This window comes from Anthonomus grandis, chromosome 6, assembly GCF_022605725.1.
Source record: "Anthonomus grandis grandis chromosome 6, icAntGran1.3, whole genome shotgun sequence".
In the NCBI taxonomy this organism is placed as follows: Eukaryota; Metazoa; Arthropoda; class Insecta; order Coleoptera; family Curculionidae; genus Anthonomus; species Anthonomus grandis.
In genome coordinates this window covers 11,849,025-11,868,548 of record NC_065551.1, presented here as the reverse complement: position 1 = coordinate 11,868,548, position 19,524 = coordinate 11,849,025, and the positions used below count along the sequence as shown (strand labels likewise).

At 32.4% G+C, this 19,524-nt stretch overlaps 1 protein-coding gene and 1 long non-coding RNA gene across 2 annotated transcripts in view; one reads left to right on the top strand and one right to left on the bottom strand.

The window, feature by feature from the left end:
- Positions 1-1,935: 1,935 nt before the first annotated feature.
- Positions 1,936-3,231, bottom strand: LOC126736982 (uncharacterized). The gene is made up of 2 exons (XR_007660842.1): positions 2,291-3,231; positions 1,936-2,235 (listed from the first exon to the last, which is right to left on the bottom strand). It is a non-coding gene; the product is annotated as an uncharacterized LOC126736982 (long non-coding RNA).
- A 135-nt stretch (positions 3,232-3,366) lies between these two features.
- Positions 3,367-19,524, top strand: part of LOC126736980 (sialin) — a 77,314-nt gene continuing 61,156 nt past the window's right edge. The window contains exon 1 of the mRNA XM_050441634.1: positions 3,367-3,505. The gene's annotated coding sequence lies outside the window, so the exon portion shown is untranslated. The remainder of the gene's footprint in view (positions 3,506-19,524) is intronic.

Here is a 19,524-nt window from a genome sequence, read left to right as displayed (position 1 = left end):
GAGATGAGCACGGCAATTGCTCACAACTTAGAGTAAGTATATCTAGAATTTAAATTTAGTGTTTCTAAGCAGTTTTTTAAAATTTAGCTCTAATTTCGCCTGTTCAGTTGTCATAAAATTAAAAAAAAATCATTTTAGATATAAAATGTTCCTCTATTTTCATGCGATATCAAGAAAAGGGGTACAATTTATAAAATTACATTGAATTTTTTTTAAATTGAATTCACGATTAAATCCAACTGCACCAAAAGGCGGCAATAAAATATCTATTGAAATATAATACTTCTTACAAACCGCTTTCAGATGCCAAACTTCACCACATCCCTTACCTCTTTAGTTGGCATATCATCATTTATTTGGATGGTTTCGGCTACAAACACGACAATTTTTGGAAATTTTTTCATTGGGTCGCAGTTTATTTGATTTCTACTGGCAGCCATCTTGCAATCCTGCGCATAAGAGGGAACTCGTTCAGCGTGCTACCAGTTGCGCGCGCTTGCTTGCTGAACCTGACAGCCACGAACTTAATAGATATACCTGGACTGCTAATGCATTTAGCCACCATACACAAAAATGACGGCTGCCTAATAGCCGCCATTTTTAATTTTTATAGTGGTTGTGTCCTTTTGATGTTGGTCACTCTGCACATTTTCAGTGTTGCCAACAAAAAGTATAATAAATAACAGTAATGAAGTTGTGACGACGTTGACGTTTGACGTGTGACCTGTCACGAACTAAATTAATTTTTTTATTGACAATATTGACATTATTTTTAAACCATCATTGGGATTTTAAAATCACGACCCGATATGATGTATTTGTAAACGACACACTTGGGTATATAGAATAATATCTAGAGTTGTTTATTTTTACTATATAAACCCTTGGTAATTACAAATCCTCAATCTCATCTCCAACTTTTCTATATTTTGATTTTTATAGATGGTTGTATAAAAAAAAATGGGTATACCTATTAACGTTGATTGAGAATATTCTCAATCAACGCTATTAATGTGGAAAAACTGGACATAGATGAAAAGTAAGAGTCGTAATGTAAAAATAGAAAGGAAATAAAAGTGTTTTTAACTAAATTTGTTAAAGAGAAGCAAAAATTTAAATGATTATTATCATTTTCAAGATATTAGGATTTACAAGATTAAAGTTTATTAGACTAATAAAATAAATATTTTAAAGTGCATGCATCTATCCCAAGTTAATTGAAACTTTGTCTCATTTTAGGTGAGGATTACTTTGTTTCATAAATTTTAACGAAATTATTAAAGAAGTACAAGAAAAATCTCAGATCTCACGCAACTATCTTAAACTCTTAAATAATGTAACTTTCTATTTTTTTTATAAACATAACCTCCCAAAAACTTTGTTTTGTTTTCCTACAATTGGCACAACTGAAATTTGTGACCAACATAATAAACAAAGGACACAATCTCGCAAAATGGCGTCCATCTAGTAGTGGTCATTTACTTTTCATTAAATGGGCAGTCTAGGTATATTTATTAAGTTCGTGCTCGCAGCCTTGCCATGTTGATTTACATTGTTTTCGGTAACCAAGTTCACCTCGGCTGCTGAATGGACTTCTGAAATTGATTTGCACTCCTTCTGGACGGCAATCCTCAATAATTCCTTAAGTTATATTGGCTTCTCCTTGAAATAATCGGTCTGAAGTGCGCTTTTTACCATGCCTGGTACAAACTTTTTCCGTAGAAGTTTTTTTCAAAATTGCTTTTCGAAATTCACCGCTAAGTGTCTCACCCTTGAGTACTATTCCTCGAGTGTCTCTGAGTTTGACTGATAGGAGGTCCAAAATTGTTTTTTCAGAAAAGTAATTAGCTCGTTAAACTTTTTGTACTTTGCTAAGTCCTATTACCTTAAATTTCATTATTGTTTTTCAGCTACTCTCAATAAAACACACTAAGATTCCAGTTTCTTATGTTTTATTTTGTCGTTTACACAAAATATTTCATAACATGTAAGACAATACCAAGATCCGGTCTCACACTTAGGACGCCACATTGGAAGAGAGCGAGACCTTGTCAACCCAAATTCCTGTTTAACAGCCTGTTGTAGCCAAAGTTTACTGAATAAAATACTAGTATTTTATTCAGTAAACTTTGGTTGTAGCCACCTATTAAAGTATAAAAACGGAAAACTTGTGTTGCAATATTGTAGGATTTAACTTTAAAATATCAATACATTGCAATAGTTTAATACAATTTCCTAAAAAAATAGCTCCATTAATTTTATTAACTACTTTACTAAAATTAGTATTTACCGTAATAACTTGATATCCTACTGCATTTAATTGTTCATTCATTTCAAATTCTGAATACGTCACTCTCCAGATCCAAACGATCACATGCATGTTTAAATTCCAGCATTTCTTTAATTCGCGCGAACAAGCCAGGCCGAGCCCTCCTATTGGTCGAAACTGTGGGTGTGTGGGCTTCATATCATCCGTCTAGAGTTATTTTTAGGCATATGGCGTAAGGAGTATACAATTTCTACGTTGTTTGTTTCGTAGAGTTTTTGCCACATCCCATTAAATTTCAAAAAATTGTTCAATTAGCTAAAGAGGTATTTAATGTGTAAAAAGTGCTACCAATAATTGGTACTGTAACCAATTGACTCATTCTATATAATATAAAATATAAAACGGCCAGCTGTTGACAATATTCGTTACACTGGTATTTGGTGTTAGCTTTCAATATCATCTATAAGGATATCTCATACCCCAGAACATATTAGAGGATAAGTTAACTGCCATAAATCGTAATACATGCGACTGTATAGACTATTTTAATATATACCCGACATTCTCATAGTTAAAATGCTTATTCGTTATTGTAATTTTTCCAAGTAAACATAGATTCAAAAAGGTGTCAAGAATTTAACAATTCCTGTAATGAAGAAATCATACAAAACTCTACTTAATTATCTTTAAAAGGAAGGGCTCCATGTTGGGCACCAAAATTGGACATCTCCACTATAAACTTGCTTGAAATGCTTTCGCTGCTGAAATTAAAACTTGAGTAATTTTTTTTTAAATCGTGTCATTAGACGTTCCCAAGTCTGTTTGAAAATAGCCTTGATATAAATCTTCAAATAATTTTTTATTATCCCATATATACCCTTTATCTCTATTTAAAGAACTATAACGAGTATAGACTTACTTAACGTAAATTTCTGTCATGCAAAATCTCCAATCTCAGAAAAACTTCCAAAAACATTCGTCTCCTCGCCCTAGGGTGGAGCAATATTAAAACGGCTAATATTCATGACTTAAAGGACCGCGCGTGCGCTCAGGTACGAATTGGCGAAAACGAAAACGAACATATTCTATTCTATTTCGCTTGCGGTTGTCGGCAGTTTCGGTTCGCTGCGGCGCGTAGAGGGTATCAGTGGCTTTAACGCTGTAGTTCATTCACACGTTTCGTACGAGATTTGGCGCGAATTTTGAGTGCCCGTTGGTGCGGTTTTTTTTTGAAAGGTAAGTGCTTTATTTTAAGCTTTTTAAAAAATAATAATAAAAAAAATTATGTTGGTTTTAAAAATTATGTATGCATATTATACATACATGGTTCGCTAAATTCTGGCAATGCATTTTGAAAAAACTTCAAATTTTTGACGAAAAATATGAGGGTTAAGAATACGTATATCGCTGTTAGAAAAGTTTTAAAAATGGTTAAGGTATGAAGTCGATCGTAAAATGTCAAGGTACAAATAAAATTTGTTACAACTTTTATTAATACTTAAAATAGTAGAAATATACAGAATGATTAGAATCATTGCTTCTTAATAGCACATTAAGGATTTTGTTTTCTTGAGTTTATTATTAGATTTTTAATAAATTATATTATTGAAAACTACTAACAAATAAAAAAAATGCATTGATAATTAGATACAAAATTCCTCTCGATGGATTGAGATGAATGGACGAATCGATGCCTCACAGCTTCCTAACAATATACAATTTAATCTACCATTAATCTGTGAAAATTGTTAAAACATGTTTTAGAATATCTTACACATAACAAATACTCAATTTATCATTAAATTAAAATAAATTCACTGATTAAGCAAGAAAATAGGAATAAGCAAAAATGTAAAATAACTAAACGAAATAAATATACAGAGTTACTGTTAACTCGATACATTTCCTTGGAGATGTGATAGGGGAGGGGGTAAGAAAAATTCGGAAATAGTTAAGAAGGTGATACACGGTGCGTTAATACCGCATCGACGGAAGAGAAACGCAGCTTGCTGGGGTAAACAGCAACGGACGACGGGATGGTCCTAGCCATCACATTAAATGCATCGCGATACACGTTCCGGTTGTAACGAGCGTTTTTGGTCATTTTCACCCAAGTTATTATATTAAATATCTTGTTTTAACACAGTTAATAATTTGCCAAATGATTTTTTAAGCATTCAGTGATAACTAAAAAAGCTTATCATATATACTGCCGAATATTTGTATAAAATTTGTCGATTTTTTTTCTACACCACTTTCAAAATATTAAATGTTTACGTTATACTGACTCTCCCAAAACATATCCGTTTTCAACGCAGTGTGTATCGCGTATATCCTATGCGGTAGAAACGCATCCGTTGAAACCGGATCGTATATACCCGCACTTATAATAATAGATAAATTGTAATAGCAAAGTCTAAAATTTTGTATCTAACACGTGTGTAAAATCCCCTTTTCTTATTCATGGGAATTGTTATTGTTGCATTCACCTACGGCTCATGCGACAAGTCTCCCATTCATAAAAAAAGGGTCATTTTACACACTTGTTACATAAATAACTATTAAAAACTCATAGGGTCTTATGCTATATTCTTGGCTTTATTGCTTTTCAAAATATAGCTTAATTACAAACACACAAAATTTCCTGCATTAATATGGCTTTAACTATAGCGTTGTTTTATCAAAAATTTAAAAATGCCGCCATTAACCTCTAAAAATATTCTACTTCATCTACGAAGGGCCCTTGTTTCTTTTATAAGTGTCTTAAGCTTTTTTTTCTTTTCTTTTTTATAAGTTTGAGCTTTCTTTCTTTGACAAACACTGCCGCATTTCTAATGTGTTGAATTAAGGTCTTCCGAGTGTGGACTTCCACTTTGTACACCTCATTTTTAAACTAGCTCCAGTAACAAGAGTCCAGTCGTGCGGGGTTTGGAGACATTGGAGGAGATTCTGATATACTGAAGATACTATTGAGAGTTTAATATAGGACCTGATATTGCTTGACGAGCGAAATGTGCCGCAGAGCATACCACACCACACGTTTAATGAAAACTTATGCTTATAAAATTATTTTCGACTGTTGCATATGGATTTTCGTCTGGGGCTCTATATGAGAGTTGTGAGTATTATTGATGCTATCACGGATGAATGTTATTTATGTTTGTTACAAATGTTAACGGGACAATTATTATTTATCCAACCATAAAATTTCTTAAAATGTGGATATGGTGCTAGCTCGTGCAGCTGGTTGATTACGTTTTCTGTGGAATTACCAATTGAGTAGCAATTTTTCGTGAGCTGGTCGTTGGATTATCTTCGATCAAATTCATAATATTTTCTACTTCATTTTAACCTTGTCGAGTGGCTTACGATGTTGTGTTAGTACTGGGCAGAGTTTCAATTTGTGTAAAATACTTATACCTGGAATTTGGTGCGTTTCTCCTGACTCTATAACTAATTTTGTTAAAACTATTTATAGTTATACTCATACAACTACTATTTTATATATTAAAATTCTAACCTAAAATGTCCTCAGTAGGTTCTTTGCTAAAAGCCATATAAAAAAGAATTGATTGAATTCAGTTAAAATGATAAAAGTCCTGATTTCAGATGGGAATTAAAAATTTGTTTTTTTTATTATTATTATTTTCTTAATTGCTCATACAAATTAGAATATTCATACAAATCTTTTACTAAAATCGTTCAGAAATGTCCTCCTATTATTTGTTTCTGCTGCCTCCTGACTGTTGGTACTCTGAACGGGAAAGCGGTAAAAAAAAACACACTTTTTAAGCGGTAAAAAAAAACATTTAACCCTAATCCCGGATGAAAATGGTTTATACTTGAGGGTCTTAAAAGATAAGATATTACTAAGTACACACAATATTTTAATCTCGATATCAGATATAAGGTAAATGATGCAATGCTTTAAAATCGTTTTTTTTACATGAACTTGCAGAAATATGTATAAAATCTCCACTCATCTCGTATCCGACGTTTATGTGTATTTTACTAGATTAATCAGTAGAAAAAATGCGTTGATTTTCCTTATTTAGATCTCCTCTCATCTGAATTAAAATCTATTAACCCGTAATTTGTTTTTTAATAGATAAAATTCAAAAGTGTGGTTATTATTGTTAGTGCATTATAGTTGTCTCTATTTATTTATTATTGTTTTTAATATTTTATCACTTTTTTTTGTTTATGCATAATAATATGGTGTTTTCACACTTCAAATATAATGGGTCCTCTTCCCGAAATTATCACCTATTTTATTTTTTAAAACGGCACTGGATACTCGATTTATTTAAATATAACAATATCTGGGGTTTTGCGATTTTAACAAACAGGGATTTAATGCTTGGAAAATCCTGCAATTACTGCAAAAAGATCTTTTTAAATTGGTTGGTAAGTCTGTTGTAAGAAAAAAGTTGTAAAATCTAATTTTTTAAATTCATATCTCTATTTTAAATTTAGCACTACGTTTCAGTTAGGAAGTATCTCCAACCGTTCTCAACTGTAAACTGACAATAATTATGTGATATGATACTCCTTATATATTAAAGATGTGTAACGTCCGCTCATGTGCAAAGTGCAGGGGTCTGCAGATGTTGGGAATATCAACACTGGGCTGACTTAAGATTCCTTGGTTTTGCTTCCAGAAATCTTCTTTTCTTCGAATGTTGCTCCTTGCACTAAATATTTGCTTCGGCTCAATGTATGTTGTGGCCATTGTACACAAATAGCAGAACACGCTTGGTCCAATGGCCGCGACGTACATTGGACAAAAGCAAATATTTTATGGAGCAACACTGGAAGGAAAGAAGAAGATGAGAGCAACTTACATCACGCAAAACCGAGGAATCTTCAGGCAGCCCAGTGTTGATATTTTCAACATCTGGACACGCCTACTGTCAGAACAATGCAAACTTTAATGCGCTTCACACATGACTAGACATCACATACCTCTAGTGTATAAGCCTGTAGAATAGTTTTTGTTGTTAGTTTACACTCGATAATGGTTGGTATGATAATAGGTTGAATAATGAATAACTGGTTTTACATGTTAAAAAAAAACATACAAAATAAGCCCATTTAATCCTTTTTTCACTGCATGGAAACCGAAAAATACAAAGATAAGTATAACTGGCATCAAATTTAAATGTCAAGTAACAAGTCAGTGTTAATGCAAGCTACCGTTCTACAAACTCGAATGCTGTCGATTTTCTCAATTACTTAGATCAATATTTATCCACCTTACACTTATTCATGGTGATCTAAATGTTAATATTTTTTGGGAAACGATAAAAATGTGAATTATTACCTACATCTGCTAAATTTGTATAGTTTTATTGGTTCTTTTAAAGATGTTATAAGACCTGTGTCTGAAACAAGCATTAATTATATTTTTATCAAAAAAAAGTAGTGCTCTTGAGACCACACGATTGAAGTAGATCTTCTTTAGCTCCATTGATATGTACGAGGGTGGATCAGATATTAACCGACCTTTAGTCACTGTAATTTATGTATGTCATTGATCGAAATGCCATCTCGTGGAATGTTGGCTGGAAGCCTAAGGAACTTTTCTGCAATACCGACTGTTGTTACTTCTCAGTAATTTAGTCTCCTTTGCGATGAATGAACAGAAAGTCCATCCGCGTGTTGCGCAACGCATTATTATCAAGTTTCTTGCGAAAAAAAATATCGTACCCATCGAAATTTGGAATAGATTGAATAATTTGCGGAATCGACTATCTTAAAAACTCAAGTGAAAGTGTGGCACAAAAAATTTCGGGAAGACCGTGTCAACGTTGAAAATAGCCCCCATCCACGACGCCCACGGACGAGCATCACAAATTTTAACGTATCCGCTGTTTCTCAAGAATAAGAAGTTTTTTGAAAAACCGCCGTACTACAGTGCAGGAAATCTATCAAAATCTTGAAGTCAGTTATGGAAGCGTCCAGTCAATCATCAAAAATTCCTTGGGTTTTCGAAAAATTTGTGCTAAGTGGGTTCCAAGGTTGCTGACTGCGGAACTGAAAAATTATCGGCTCCAAGTATGTGAGCGTTTTTTGGCTCGATACAAAAATGAAAAAGATGATTTTTTGCAACGCATAGTGACTCTCAATGAAACCTGGTGTCATCACTGTACTACAGAGTCAAAAAGAGCGAGTATTAAGTGGCGGAGAACAAATGAACCCTTTTCCCGTAAAAGCAAAAACGCAACCTTCGGCCGGTAAGGTAATGGCGACCGTCTTTTGGGATTATAGAGGAATCGTCCATATCGACTTCCTTCACGATCGGAAAACGATCAATGCAGCCTACTATTCCGACCTTCTTGTAAATAAAATTTCCTTCTAATAAAAAAAAATGCGACAGTCTTTCCGATCAAAGAAACGTGGTTGCAGTGTAAAAACGTGCTCCTACTACAAGATAACGCCAGACCGCCCACTGCCAAAACAACACAACAAAAAATACTCAAATTGGGGTGGACTACTTTGGAACACCCTCCCTATAGTCCGGACCTCTCTCCCTGTGACTTCTACTTGTTCGGGCCTCTAAAAGAACAGCTTGGAGGGCAGCGATTCAACAGCAACCAGCAGATCGAAAGCTTCGTGTGTGCAGTTCGAAAGCTTTTTTTTCGAGAGCCGACCTCGTTCATTCTACGAAACGGGTATCAAAAAAACTTCCAGTTCGATAGGAAAAATGTATTCAAAAGGGAGGGGACTATGTAGAAGAATAATGTAATTTCTTCTTTGTTGACAACTTTTTGCAATAAATTAAAAAAAAGGTCGGTTAATATTTGATCCACCCTCGTATATTTATGCACAATTTTCGTTAGTAATTCCTTCTCAGTTGATGATCCTGGAGCACTACTTTCATATTCAGAGTCTGTATCAGTTCCTGCCATAATTTCTTATTATTTACACGAAAATTCACAAAATATGAAATTTAAAATAAATTTATAATTTCATTCACTTTAAACCTAGAATAATTAATATATTGAACAACAAAAATTTACTTATAAAATTGTTTAAGAACGAAATGACAATACGAAATAATTAAGAAATCACTGTTCGCGTAACGCTAGCAAACTCGCAAACGAATTACTACTACTACTACTACTACTAGTACTGACATAAATATATATACAGGTATGGCTTAGTAGCAATGGCTTAGCATCGTCATAGGATTTACATGTAGGTCCGCTACTCCACATAATTATCGGGCACGAATGACTCTGATTGGTGCGATAAAAATAAGTTACGCCAAAAACAAGACGCGGCGGCTTGATTTTGTCTTTGTGGAGTCGGGGTCATTTTACTTTCGAGCGCTGACTGAGCGACTGTTGCGTGTTAATAAACAAAACATTTCTACTTATACCGTTGATCAAAAAACACAAATTATTATATGGTATTTCATTTACTCGAGTTTTCATTTACTCGGACATTATTTACTCGGGTAATAACTTTCCTTGTAACAGTACCCAACTTTCTGGTGAGTTTGATATTCCGCGGCGACTCCTAGTATGCGCTTGCCGCGAACTGTGCGAGGTATTTTAAAGCGAAATAAATTTAAGTGCTATAAATTGCGAACTAATCAAGAAATTTTTGATGAGGATCAGGTGAAACGGATGGAATTTTGCGAAGAAATATTGGAAAGGGCGAACATAAATCCTACATTTATAGAAAATATTTTATTCACTGACGTCGTCTTTTCCTATTCAAGGTCGTCACAATCTATCACCCCCACCACTGATACTTCCATCTGTTTAATCCGGTATTGAATTGCTTATGACCGGTGCAGACATGTATACAGGTATGGCTGGCGCTAGATTGATCTGACTCATCAGATTGCGCCGCGTCGAGGATAAGTCGTAACTTCTGTCACAGACAAGAAGAGCTGGAAGGGTGGCCCTCCAATAAAAGCAGACCTCAATCAATTGGTGACTCGATCAACTATCAAGTTTTACCACCATTTTATGCTGTTCCATATATATAAGAAATCAAAATTGCACATTAAAATATAGTTATATACTCGAGCAGCCAAGCGGCTTAGAACATTGAAAGGCTAGAATTAGTAAACAGCAACTTTGTTTGAGTTCAACATGTGCACAGGAGCAAGGGGGTGTTTTGTTTACAAACATATTCATCGATTCTCTGTTGTCAAGTTTACACGCATTTTCAAAAGAGGAATTTTTCAGCTATATATCAACACATAATAATGTTAATTTAACTTATTGATGTTCGATTTTGGATTAAAAATAGAAAGTATAAATAGGTATATGTTATTCTAAGCGCAAAAATAACCACTTCAAAGCAAAAAAAAGTAACATTTTTATTCCTAAAACCGCCGCTAAAAAATTTGAAATGGCAACACCGCAGGCAAAAGCTGATGTCATCTTGACAAACGGCTTTGTGTTTACATTCGGCATTTGTGAAGTTCTGTGTTTTTTCTTTATAAAATATTTAATTTCCATAAAAATGCTTTTTATTAGATGTTAGAAGTACCATTATTCTAATGAAGTACGTTAAAAAAAACGCATAGCGTTCATAAACGGTAATATTATTTATAATTTAAACTTTAAAGCATGATGTATTAATAATAAATATTTATCATGTAAATCTTTTTTGACGACGTCACTGGTAAAGATTACTTGTGTCGGTGGAATAAACAATGCGATCGAGCGGCGTTGCGATGTTGTTGCCTTTTTCTCTAATATAGGGACGTTATCTACATTTATTTAACCTTAAATGTTGACTTATTTACTAAGTATCTTATCATATTTTATGAAAAAAAAATGCTTCATATTTTATTAAAGAGGAATAGTATTATTTTGCGCCTGTCAAAATAAGTGACAAATTTTTATGATATTATAAAGTGTGATTTTTTGGCATTTCTACATAATCATTTGGCATCATTTCATCAGAGATGTTGCAAGCGTACAAACTGCCCATAGTTCCACGGCAATGCTAATTCTAGCCTTTCAATGTTCTAAGGCGGCCACAAAGGCAATTAGCTCCCATAAGGTCTGTCAGGAGGAGGAAGATTTACAATATGTATTGTGTCACTATGTAGCATATCCAGGCTCAGTTGTAAGAGTTTGGAGGCTTATGAGCAAGAACTGTTGTCTGAACAGGAACTGACTTCGATAACTAATGGTAACACAAGTTTATAAAGCCAACTTCACCCTTCCTTTCCTAATGAGAAAGGTTTTAGGAAACTGGGATTTATTAACAGGCATTCTATGAATGATTACATTGAAAAATTCATCTATTTTCACAAGGATATTGTCTAGTAATTAAAACTGTAACAGAAAAAAAAGTTTGCATGCTTTGCCGGAATATACAGGGTGAGTCTTCAGGAACTTCGTCGATCTATGTATACTAAAATCGATGGGCCTAGCTAGGCTAAAATATTTTCAACATGGCGGTATTTCTGGTTAGAAGTAACTGTAAATTTCATTATTTTAAATGCAACATCCTATATATTACATTTTTGAATTCTACATCGGACTCTACTTTTTGTATATAATGTCATATATCTAAGTCTTACCGCTTTTGACATGTTTAAGTTCAAAAATGACGTTTGCAGGAATCAATTTTCCCGATTACCATTATATTTTGGTTGGGTTCTTTGTAGAGAGGAACCAATTTTAATAGACAGAATAGAAAAATGAATATAAATTATATTTAATAAATCGCATAAGTTATACAATAAAATGAAATGCCGCTATCTTAAAGGTATTTAAGTCGAGTTGCCAATACTGACTTAATTATATTGTCAGATTTTTCCTAATTTTTATTTTAGACATTATATAGAAAAATTTGTATAGAAAAATACTATTGTTGTCATTTTTAAAACTTTTCTTCAACTTAGAATTTCTTCTTCTTCTTTCTTCTTTCTTCTTTCTTCTTTCAAGTTATTATATTTGCTAACAATTTTTCTTCTTTGTTTTTCTTCGGTAACCATTATATTATTGTATTAAATAAATAAAAAAAATGAAGTCTAGGACACACAGAAGACATGTAAACTTGAATATTTGATATATAGAATTATCGTTTATATTTATATTGACCCATATGGAATGGACCAATATTACTACATTAAAATGTTTTTTTTTTAATTTTTAATTTGAAAGTCGAAAAAAAAATTAAAAACAACAGATCTTATTACCATAATTACAATGAACGAGTAGAAACAATGGTCAGTCAATTAATAATAAATGTATGTAAATGTATGCGTAACTATGTCGCAATAACAACAGTATGCAATGCAAAAATAAAGTAACTGGAAAATTGGAGAAATCGTTAAAAATCAAAATCATGATAAGCAATTTTTAAGCTTTATGTTATCGGTAATAATTATTTTATTTAAGTATTGCTGGCAATATTTTGAATAAGGGATGTGCAAATTACCAATGCGAAAAATGGCCTTCTTCATTCATTGTGGTAAAACCAAATTAATTCATTGTGGTTTTGGCAAGTGTTGAAAATAAGATTTCTAATAACGGCATACATTTTCCCCATTTCTATAAGCAAGACCTAGAATCCTAGAAAATGTGAAAAATTCCTAGACAATAGGTTCACCATTTTATACGATAATATGTATGAAGGAAACCAGTTTATGTTATGCTAATATATTCGAAAATGTACCTTACCCATGAAATACCAGTATGCACAAATAAGTATATTTAGTTACCTAGATTGCATGTAATATATGGCAATAAGGTGCGGTTTATAAAAACGACTGATGTTTTTGTATGGCTAAATGAAGATGCCGACTATAGAAACGAAGATGACTTTAGAAACTTGTTTGGGTTGAGATTAACGGCCTAATTGAAATTGTCTGCATCAATTAAATAAATTATTTATACTAGGCTGTAGGGAAAATTTTTTCGTATAGGTATAGATTAAATGTAATAGTTTATATATTAAACATAATATTCAAATATTTTCACTTAAAGGATGTAGTTACCTCAGCCTCCCCAACTTTATAATCTAAAAGGGTAACTTATAAAGCTATACCTTTGATGTAGTAGTTTTTGTTTATTAAATGAAACCTTATTTAATGAAATTAAAATTGTATTTTTATTTTGAATACAATATTCAATCGTAATTTTTTAAATTGTCTTGTCTATAAGTGGGTCTATTGCATGTTTATGTTTGTTACTGATTTGCAGTTTATGTTCTGTCTTCTTAAATTAATTATTTTCTTTTATAATTCATTTATTTATTACAGTAACACAATTATTTGACTATATTATTAGGTAAAGAGAGTTCAGGAATACAAAAGGCCTTGGCAGCAACAGTATACTACACTACATATAGCGGAATTACCCACTTTCTAACCTGAAACAAGTAGCCATAAGAACATCAACATCAACATCCTGATATACCTCTAATTTCTGACAGAGAGAGAAGGTTCTGAGGCTCAGCCAACACACCAAGAGCATGCTGAGAAGCTGCTAGCATGAATCGTATCGTATTTCTAGACCCATTTTCAACAAGACTTATTAGTGGCGTATTTCTTAAATTCGCCGTATCTTTTAATCGAAGCATGCCACTACATGTTCAACAAGCATATAAATACCAAATATTATAAATATAAAGCAGTCAACATTTTTTCCTTAAAGTAATAAAAACTGTAAAGTCTCAGATACCTGCTAAAAATTTCCGTATACGAAGTTATATTTTGTTACTATTATTTTTTCCTTAATTTTGTATTCATTATCTACCAATATTTAATTTTTTGATTCGCGCTACGTCTCCTATAAAAAAAGAAAAGGGGAAGCACAGCTTTGTCAGTATTTTTTATACCAAAATTACTACAACTGTCGAGTGTCGCTATTTTTCGTTGCATTATATGTTGTTATACAGTGTGTCCAAAAAGTCTGGAAAAATACATTTTACAGGTAAACGAAGTACCTAATAGAAATACGCTCGGACATGTAAATTCTCTTGGGGTTGCACTTTCCTATCTTAGTTTTTCATAAGCTATAAAGGCGAGAGTTTTGGGGACCTAGCTGGCCATTCTATGGTACTCCTCCTGCCTATCGGAGGAGCTCCATCTCATTGAAACGACACTTCTCTGTAGTTTGGACCGGCCAAACGTCTAATTTGAGGAACATCGCGGTTTTGAATTTCTAAATACTTTACGGAAGTTAAGTTTTCCTCAATAAAGAACAGGTCAATTATGTGGATTTCAAATATCGTCGCCTACACATTAACTTGTTGGGGATATTGGATACGCACTTTCCGCATCCAATCTCAGTATCTGCTATTTGGCGGTTTAAAATGCTATGAGGTAGCTTTATCTAAAAACACAATGTTATTTAATAAGGCCTGATTCTGGCCTAGTTTTACCATGATTGTTTCACAAAATTCGAGCCTCCTGTCAATATTATCTTCCAAAATTTCTTGAACCAAGTGCGCTTTATAAGAACGGAATTTATTTTGTTTTAAAATTAATTCAACTGATGATTTAGGCATGCAAATTTGTTGAGCAGTTTTTCGCAATGAATTGTGAGGAGTTTTAATGGAACATTGTAAAACTTCCATACTTCTTTCATCATTTATTGTGGATTTTGGCCGGCCGAGCTAGTCCTTTCTTTAATGCTGTCAGTTTTGTCGAACCTCTTTACTATTTTCTGCGCAGTTCATAAAGTAATTGGATTTCGATTTGGAAATAAGTCATCACATGAATTAGTGACCTCTTCGTATGGTCTAGCTTGACCTCCATAACCTTAATTTGGCGAAGACGTCAAATCTAATAATCAAAGTCAAAGTATCCTACCTGCCACCTGTAACACAAAAAAGTACCGAGAGTTAAAAATTTTAATCTTAAAGTCTGGTAAAGTTTTTAAAAATTATGATTTTTAATTATTGATATTTCGAAAACAGTTTAAGATTGATTTAGGGTGTTATAGATGTAATGTGTTTAGAATTTATCATAGAATCCAAGAGTGCATTAATAAATGGAGTTATCTATTTAAAATAATAAAGTTGACAGCTGTCCAATATTCTTGACGCACCCTGTACATTTTTCAGAAATTCAAAAACATGCAAAAAAATAAAAGAGAATTGTTTGATTTTGAATTGAATTGAACCTGTCCGAGTGTTTTTCAACCAAGTAATTTATTTACCTGTAAAAGGTATTTTTCCAGAATTTTTCGGACATACTGTATTATATAAAATTTAGACTTACTTTATCCCGGACTGACAGACACGTGGTCGCGCAACTATCATGCTACTTTTAACAAATATAAAACCAGTAAAATTATAAATATACAAACAGCATTATTGGTTCGATTAAATAAAAAATTAAAAGGCTTAAAGGGGTATTACTGTATATATGTCGAGATTTTAGAATCTTGTAATTTCTTATTGGTTATATTTCTTATATACGTCCATTTCTTTACCTGGAGAATAACTTTAAAGAGGATTTTTTGAAGCCCAGGCATCCAATAACTTTTAGTAACTATCTGGAAATTTCTACTTTTTATCTAAAGATTTTCATTTACTATTGGGCGGCTATCAAGAAAAAATGCAATATCCCTTCAGATAATTGCTTTGTAAGCAAAACAAATCCAATTTGGTATAGTATGTTCATACAATACGCTTTTTCAGTTATTTTCTGTCACTACCGATTTAACGAGCAATTATCTCAATTTTTAAATTTTAAATAGAATATCTCTTATTTTTGTGCAAAAGAATCGCTAAAAAATTATATTTTAAAAACTTCACTTGTTACCTTTTGACTTAAAGAAAAAACATTATTTTGGAAATTTGCATCATCCAAAATAACTTAAATGATCTTTTGTTTGTCTTCTGCACAATTATTAAACATAGCCAAACATGTATTTTTATCCTTCAATTTCTTTTTAATGGCACTTTGGTGTAGCCTTATTAAAGTCCGTTAAAGAAATTTATAAAAAGAAAATTACTCACAATTTTACTAATCCAGATATTGCGAGTTGAAATTGTTCAATATTGAAAAAAGTAATGTATTTTTCTAAACAGTTTTATTTGGCCATTTCATTGTTTTTTTTTATTGTTTAAAAACATTAATTTCTATTTTTTTTAGAAAAATATGTTGCTGGCAAATAGTAATCTCATTAAATATTAATGTTGACTGCAGATAGAGAATGGGGTTCTACCAGTTTCACCCAGTCCGGCATTTCATAAAGTGGCATCTAGTCAAAAACCTTTATTTTTCCTTTTTGAAGTCAATGATGCTTCTTTAAAAGCTTTGGAGTTATTTTCTTCTATTTCTGATACAAATGCAAGTAATGAGCAAAGCCGAGAATTTAAACATAAACACCTACATGTTCAGTGTCAAAATTCTAAATATGTTTGATTATCTTCGACGCGAAAATATGGATCACCCGAATTCAACAATTGACGTTAATATCTTGGTCTACAATTTATCGTGTTGTTAAAGTTGGAGATATTATAGATCATTCCATAAAGCGGAAACAGGTCAACACCAAAAGTTGCAAAAAATTGACAATGCGATCAAGGACGTTATTAGACGAATAGTGTATGGTTTTATGAAAACAGCTTAATGCCAATTTTGTAAATGATAAAACACAAACTAAGTGAATATCCAGACTATGATTACAGTAGCTTAGAGACCCTCCGAAGTATTTTAGTTGAGTGTGGGTTTAAGCACAAAAAACTTGACAATAGGATGATTATAATGGAACCGCAATAATAAAAACTATCGAGAATTGAAGAGAAACATAATAAATTTAGATGAAACGTGGTCTAATAAAAATCTAATAAATGTGTTCTAAATACGCCTTGCTCACGGAGAAAACATGTAATTATTTAAACGTTCTCTGTATATCTAGATTGATGTGTTTTTTTCTTTAAGAAGTTATTATGGATGGTTAGTTTTTAAATGAAAGCATAAGCTTAATTTTAACTCACACTTCAGAACTTTAGTATGGGTTTATACAACTTCATAGTGGTAAGTCTTACCTTTTTTTGTCGGCATTTTTGTTTAAAGGTGTATTGCTATTTTGCACGTTTGATAAAAGCAGTTTCTTTGAAATGCTTTATTTATATGACCGCCAAATAAGCTAAAATTATATGTATAATATCTGTCACAAAGAAGCATTGAACGTGCGATCAGTTGTTATGGTTAACAAAGCATGGCATCTGCGTAGTTTTGGTTTTCTTATAATTTAGTGCATAAAGGTTGTCAACTTTATAAGTTATCCATTATGCTTATGCATTATGAGTTATGAATATGTTAGTTATGTAAGATAAAAGTTATGCAATAAGAAAATTCGTTTAAAGCTGTTATTATTAAGGTCAAAGGTCACTAACTATCTCTATCGAATGCTTTGAAAAAATCAGTCTACACATTATCAGCGCACTGTGTCTTTCAGAAGAATAATAACAATCTTTAAATTAAATTTTAGTGCAGTAATTCTGAAATGGATAACTTACTTTAGGCTTATCAAAATCCTGTATTCAAAAATTAAGTTTTAAAGCCACTCCTGAGCTTGTTTCATTATTAAAAACATTTGAAAAAAATAAGAATTTATTAAACAATTAAAGATATTGTTAAAGGATATAAGCACAGATTAAAATAGCTTAAACATAAACTAAATAAGTCTATTTTCTTCTTCCTTTTATTTTATCGACTTCGTTGGCCAGAGGGCGTGAACTAGTATGCAGGGTGTTCAGCATATCCTTTGGTCTAACTCTAAGGATAGAAGATACCAGCACAAAATTTGGAAATTGGGAGATTTGGTGTCGAGAACTTTGAATTCAATATTAATTTATGTGTGAATCCTAGAGGGCGCTCTCGGCGATACTCTTTTGCCTTTTGTCGCTTAGAAAGCCCTCTTCGATATAGTATGAAAATAAGATATCCAGCATATTCATTTAATTTTTTTTACCAACATGATATCATAATTTAATAGTGAAATATGTGTTGAAGACAATAATCTATTACAAAATAAATAATATTATTTATTATAAAATTATTACATATAAAAATGTAAAACAAGAACAAAACGGTAATATCAACAGCAATGGAAATTTAATTTTTTTTATCTTACAACAAATGCTGAAGGTGGCCTCCGTTAACTTCAATACCCTTAACTACCCGTTTATTGAAAGACTGCCTGATATTAAATAATATGTTGTTATCTCAAAATAATTCTGCTGCATTGTGGTTTGTTCCTATAGCTCTTCACGGGTATTGATTGTGTCTTGACAAACAACTGATTTCATCTTTCTCCATATGGCAAATTCGAGAGGTTTAAAAGCAAGGCTTCGAGGCGGCTAAGCCGACCCCGCGGTTAGGCTAAACTTGATTGAGATATTCCTTGACAGATCTGTAAAAGTAAGAAGGAGCACCATCCTGCATAAAAATCTTGCGTTTCTGTTATTACAATGGGAGATCTTTCAAAAGCTCAATCAGCTCATCTCGTAAAAAATGTAAAAAGAGTTCGCCATTTAAATTCGGTGGTAACTTGGTGTTGGTCTTGGAAAGTAATTACCAATAGCATACCAAACATTTATTTTGAATTCATCCTGGTAGCAACGGTGTATTTTCAATATGAGGGTTTTCCATAATCCAAGCATGTTTATTTCTGAAATTGAAAACTCCTCTTCTAGTAAAATTCTTTCATCACTGAATAAAATCTCATTTAAGAAAAATTGGTCGGCAGTCGGTTGGTTGTGACAGAAACGAGCGAATTCAAGTCTCTTCTGTAGGTCGGAGGAAAACAAATTTCAAAGGGGAGTAAAATGGTAAGGATGCAGTTTTTCCCTATAGAATATTCGAGAAATTGGTGAGTGACGTAAAGAACCCCTTTCTCCAAGTCTGTCGTACAGGTTTTTGAAACTTTTAAAATTAGGATGCCTTTTGAAACATATCACCGGGTCTCTGTGCGGTAACATTTTCTTGGGCATATACGCATATCATGTTCCGCATTTCTAGGTTATTCAGTTATTAGAAAAAACGTCGTATCGTGACATTCTTGACATATATATCAAAATAAATTTTTGCTTAGAATTTTTTTTTCAAAAAATTGTCACGGTAATGCAGGATGTGACCCTTTCTTATTTTTTTTCCGGGTTGGTTTAGATTAACACGGCTTAGAGCTAAGCCGTATTAATCTAAACCTAAAAAAAGCCGTATTAATCTAAAACTAAGTATGTATTTTTGAATAATTTACCCTTCAATAAAAAAAGGAATTTTTCTAAAAAAAAATGCAAATCATTACAATGTA